The 6,087-nt window shown below is 36.2% G+C and overlaps 1 pseudogene; it reads left to right on the forward strand.

Moving 5' to 3' along the window:
* Positions 1-237: 237 nt before the first annotated feature.
* On the forward strand, positions 238-1,359 carry LOC112626607 (annotated as a pseudogene).
* The last annotated feature ends 4,728 nt before the right edge of the window (positions 1,360-6,087 follow it).

Below are 6,087 nucleotides of genomic sequence, written 5' to 3' on the forward strand. Positions count from 1 at the left end.
CCATCAGTGTGCTGTATTCAGGAGAGCCATCTCGCTTGCAAAGACACACACAGGCTCAAAATAAAGGGATGGAGGAAAATTTACCAATAAAATGGAAAGCAAAAAAAAAAAGCAGAGGTTGCAATCTTAGTCTCTGAAAAAATAGACTTTAAACCAACAAAGGTCAAAATAGACAAAGAAGGTGTCACTTCCTCTCAAGCTTGGCGTTTGTTTGGTGGGGTCCCACACGGGTTCAAGATGCGTATTGAGAAGAGTTATTTCTGTTCGGGGCCCATATACCCTGGACACGGATGACGTTCTTCTGCAACGATTGCAAGGTGTTCAGATTTTGCAAATCTAAATGTCATAAAAAGTTTAAAAAGAAGCACAATCCTCACAAAGTTAGGTGGACCAAAGTATTCCAGAAAGCAGCTGGTAAAGAGCTTACAGTAGATAATTCATTTGAATTTGAAAAATGTAGAAATGAACCTATCAAATACCAGCAAGAGCTATGGAATAAGACTACTGATACAATGAAGAGAGTTGAAGAGATCAAACAGAAACGCCAAGCTAAATTTATAGTGAACAGATTGAAGAAAAATAAAGAGTTACAGAAAGTTCAGGATATCAAAGAAGTCAAACAAAACATCCATCTTCTCCGAGCCCCTCTTGCAGGCAAAGGGAAGCAGTTGGAAGAGAAAATGGTACAGCAATTACAAGAGGATGTGGACATGGAAGATGCTCCTTAAAAATCTCTGTGACCATTTCTTTTGTGTACATTTGAAAATGCCCTTTGGATACTTGGAACTGCTAAATTATTTCATTTTTTACACAAGGTCACTTAAATGAAAAGCGATTAAAACACATCTTTCCTACATTGCCATCTACATAACATCAGATATTACGGATGTTAGATTGCATCTCAGTGTTAAATCTTCACTGAGAGATGTACTTAAGTAAATCATGAAAATTCTACTTATAACTATATAAGTGAATTGTGGATGTAAAATGGTGATGCCATTTGGATAATGGCACTAGGCATCATTTGCATAGTAACTAATGGCAAAAATGCATGGCTAGTGTTGTATAAAATAAAATATTCTATGCAGTAAAATATTCCCTTTGTTAATGTTATAGATGGGGGGATACAAAAAGGAACTAACAATTTGTATGGCAGTGTCAGATATTATTTTTATTTTAGTATTTCCTGTATTGGTTTATTTGCACCTTAGAAGAGCATAATGACATTGTTTGATAAAGCCTAAATTATGCTGGACTGTTTTGACCTGGTTTAACCCTTCTGATAGGTAGCTGTGGATGTTGGGGATGAGAACTGAATAATCTTTGCCTGGAGTGACACTCCACTCTAGAATTTTCACTTTGGAAAATATTCAGTTCTAACTTGTGATTCCTGGTAGAACAAACTTTATTTTTCTAGCCCAACAATGATCTAGAAGCAGAGGAATCCCAGCGCCTTTTAAAAGTTATTATGTGGCTTTCTTTTAAAAAGCTCCTGTTTTTGCAAAGCAGAATTTGTGGGTACAACATATGTTCATTATTTAAAATATGTTCATTACATAAAATAAAACCATTTAAAAAGTGAAAAAAAAAAAAAAAAAAAAAGACAGAGAAGGACATTACATACCGGTAAAGGGAGCAATTCAGCAAAAAGAGATATCCAATTTAAATATATACACCCAACACAGGAGCACCCAGGTTCATAAAATGAGTTCTTAGAGACCTACAAAGAGACTTCGACTTCCACACAATAATAGTGGGAGACTTTAACACCCCACTGTCAGTATTAGATCAGCAAGACAGAAAATTAACTAGAACATTCACGACTTGAACTCAGCTCTGGATCAAGTGGACCTAGTAGACATCTACAGAGCTCTCTACCCCAAATCCACAGAATATACAATCTTTCCAATGCCAAGTGTCACATATTATATAATCAACCACATAACTGAAAGTAAAACACTCCTCAGCAAATGCAAAAGAACAGAAATAATAACAAATAGTATCTCAAACCGCAATGCAATCAAATTAGAACTCAGGATTAAGAAACTCACTCAAAGCCACAAAATTTCATGGAAAATTAACCACCTGATACTGAATGACTCCTGGGTAAATAATGAAAGTAAGGCAGACATTAAGGCAGACATCAAGAAGTTATTTGAAACCAATGAGAACAAAGAGACAATGTACTAGAATCTCTGGGACAGAACTAAAGCAGTGTTAAGAGGGAAGTTTATAGCACTAAATGCCCACATCTGAAAGCTAGAAAGATCTCAACACCCTAATATCACAATTAAAAGATATACAGAGGCAAGAGCAAACGAATCCAAAATGCAACAGAAGACAGGAAATAACTAAGGTCAGAGAAGAATTGAAGGAGATAGAGACACGCACAAAAAACCCTCCAAAAAATCAATGAATCCAGGAGGTGTTTTTTTTTTTTTTTGAAAAAAATAACAAAATAGATAGACTGCTAGCTAGACTAATAAAGAAGAAAAGAGAAGAATCAAATAGACACAATAAAAAATGATAAAGGGAATATCACCACTGACCCCACAGAAACACAAACTACCATTAGAAAATACTATAAACACCTCTATGCAAATAAACTAGAAAATCTAGAAGAAATTGAAAAATTCCTGGACACATACACCCTCCCAAGACTAAACCAGGAAGAAGTCGAATCCCTGAATAGACCAATAGCAAGTTCTGAAATTGAGGCGGTAATTAATAGCTTACCAACCAAAATAAGCCCAGGACCAGACAGATTCACAGACAAATTCTATCAGAAATACAAAGAGGAGCTGGTACCATTCCTTCTGAAACTATTCCAAACAACTGAAAGGGAGAGACTCTTCCTTAACTCATTTTATGAAGCCAGCATCATCTTGATACCAAAACCAGGAAGAGACACAACAAAAAACAGAAACATCAGGCCAATATCCCTGATGAACACTGATGTGAAAATCCTCAATAAAATACTAGCAAACCAAATCAAGCAGCACGTCAAAACCCTTATCCACCTGGATTAAGTCAGCTTCATCCCTGGGATGCAAGGTTGGTTCAACATATGCAAATCAACAAATGTAACCCCTCACATAAACAGAACTAACGACAAAAACCACATGATTATCTCAATAGATGTGGAAAAGGCCTTTGATAAAATTCAACATCCCTTCGTGTTAAAAACTCTCAATAAACTAGGTATTGGTTGAACATATCTCCAAATAATAAGAACTATTTATGACAAACCCACAGTCAATATCATATTGAATGGGCAAAAGCTGGAAGCATTCCTTTTGAAAACCGGCATAAGACAAGGATGCCCTTTGTCACCATTCCTATTCAACATGGTATTGGAAGTTCTGGCCAGGGCAATCAGGCAAGAAAAAAGAAATAAATGATACTCGAGTAGGAAGAGAGGAAGTCTAATTGTGTCGGTTTGGAGACAAGATGATTCTATATTTAGAAAACCCCATCATCTCAACCCAAAAACTCCTTAAACTGATAAGCAATTTCAACAAAGTATCAGGATACAAAATCAATGTGCAAAAATCACAAACATTCCTTTAAACCAATAACAGATAAGCAGAGAGCCAAATCATGAATGAACTCCTGTTCACAATCACTATAAAGAGAATAAAATACCTAGGAATACAGCTAACAATGGATGTGAAGGGCCTCTTCAAGAAGAACTACAAACCACAGCTCAAGGAAATAAAAGAGGATACAAACAAATGGGAATACATTCTATTCTCATGGATAGGAAGAATCAATATCACAAAATTGGCCATACTGCCAAAGTAATTTATAGGTTCAATGCTATTCCCATCAATCAACCATTGATCTTCTTCACAGAATTAGAAAAAAACTTTTGAATTTCATATGGCATCAAAGAAGACCCTGTATACCCAAGACAATCCTAAGAAAAAACAACAAAGTTGGAGGCATCATGCTACCTGACTTCAAACTATATTACTAGGCTACAGTAACCAAAACAGTATGGTACTGGTATCTAAACAGACATATAGACCAATGGAGCAGAAATAACACCACACATCTGCAACCATCTGATCTTCAACAAACCTGACAAAAACAAACAATGGGGAAAGAATCTCCTATTCAGTAAATGGTGCTGGAAAAACTGTCCAACTATATGCAGAAAACTGAATCTGGACCTCTTCCTTACATCTTATACAAAAAATAACTTAGCATGAATTAAAGACTTAAATCTAAAACCTAAAACCATGAAAACCCTACAAGAAAACCTAGGCAATACCATTCAGGACATAGACATGGGCAAACATTTCATGACTAAAACACCAAAAGCAATTGCAACAAAAGCCAAAATTGACAAATGGGATCTAATTAAACTAAATACCTTCTGCACAGCAAAAGAAACTATCATCAGAGTGAACAGGCAACCTACAGAATGGGAGAAAAATTTTGCAATCTACCCATCTGACAAGTTTCTAACATCCAGAATTTACAAAGAACTTAAACAAATTTAAAAGAAAAAAAACAACCCCATCAAAAAGTGGGCAAAGGATATAAACAGACGCTTCTCAAAAGAAGACATTTATGCAGCCAATAAACATATGAAAAAGAGGTCAACATCACTCATCATCAGAAAAATGTAAATCAAAACCGCAGTGAGATACCATCTCACGCCAGTCAGAATGGCGATTATTAAAAAGTCAGGAAACAATAGATGCAAGTGAGTTTGTGGAGAAATAGGAATGCTTTTACACTGTTGGTGGGAATGTAAATTAGTTCAACCATTGTGGAAGACAGTGTGGCAATTCCTCCAGGATCTAGAACCAGAAATACCATTTGACCCAGTAATCTCCTTACTGGGTAAGTACCCAAAATAATATAAATCATTCTACTATAAAGATATGCACACATACATTTATTGCAGCACTATTTACAATAGCAAAGACATGGAACCAACCCAAATGCTCATCAATGATAGGCTGGATAAAGAAAATGTGGTTCATATATGCCATGGAGTACTATGCAGCCATAAACAGGAATGAGATAATGTCATTTGTAGGCACATGGATGAAGCTGGAAGCCATCATCCTCAGCAAACTAACACAGAAATAGAAAACCAAACGCTGTATGTTCTCACTCATAAGTAGGAGTTGGACAATGAGAACACATGGACACGGAGAGGGAAACAATACATACCAGGGCCTGTTGGCAGGTGGGGGATGAGGGGAGGGAACTTGAGGACAGGTCAATAGGTGTAGCAAACCACTGTGGCACATGTATACCTATGTAACAAACCTGAACATTCTGTACCCGTATCCCTTTTTTAAAGAAGAAAAATTTTAAAAAGTAGTCTTATTTATCTATTAATATTATTTAAAAACTGTGGATAAAACCCTGGATAAACCACTTTAACCTAAACTACCCAAATTTTAACATCAAATATTTGGACTAAATCACTACTACGGTAGCCAGAATTCTAAAAATGTTCCTCCTCAAAGACTTCAAACTCTTTGTTCAATTAAACACCTATCTACGTATTACTGCAAAAGGACTTGGCAGATGGAATTAAAGTTAATAGTCATCTGACCTTATAATATGCAGTTTATTCTGTATCACCCAGAAGGAGCCAGTGTAATTGCACGAGCACTTAAATGTAGAAAAATAAGACAGAAAGGTCAGTCAGTGAGCTGTGGTGGAAGAGAAAAGCAGAGAGATGAGATGGAAGAAGAGGTCAAAAATATTTAAAATATGAGGAGTCCAGCCACCATTGCTGGTTTTGAAGATAGAGGATATAGTTAGGAGTCCAGGAATGTGGGCTGCCTCTAAAAGCTGAGAACAACACCTCGTCAACAGCATCCAAGGTAATGGGAATTTGAGTCTTACAACCTTATGGAACTGAATCTTGCCAATAAATGTAATGACCTTGGAAGCAGATTCCCTTCAAAAACCTTTAGATAAGAGCCTAGGCCACTTAAACCTTCATTTGTCTTTTGCCACCGATTAACCACAACTGTATCTCATAACTTACAGAAACCATGTGATAAAAAGTGGGTGTTGGCTTTTGTTCTTGTTTGTGGAAATTTTTTATAAGCA

The sequence above is a fragment of the Theropithecus gelada genome, chromosome 6 (genome assembly GCF_003255815.1).
Source record: "Theropithecus gelada isolate Dixy chromosome 6, Tgel_1.0, whole genome shotgun sequence".
Classification (NCBI taxonomy): Eukaryota; Metazoa; Chordata; class Mammalia; order Primates; family Cercopithecidae; genus Theropithecus; species Theropithecus gelada.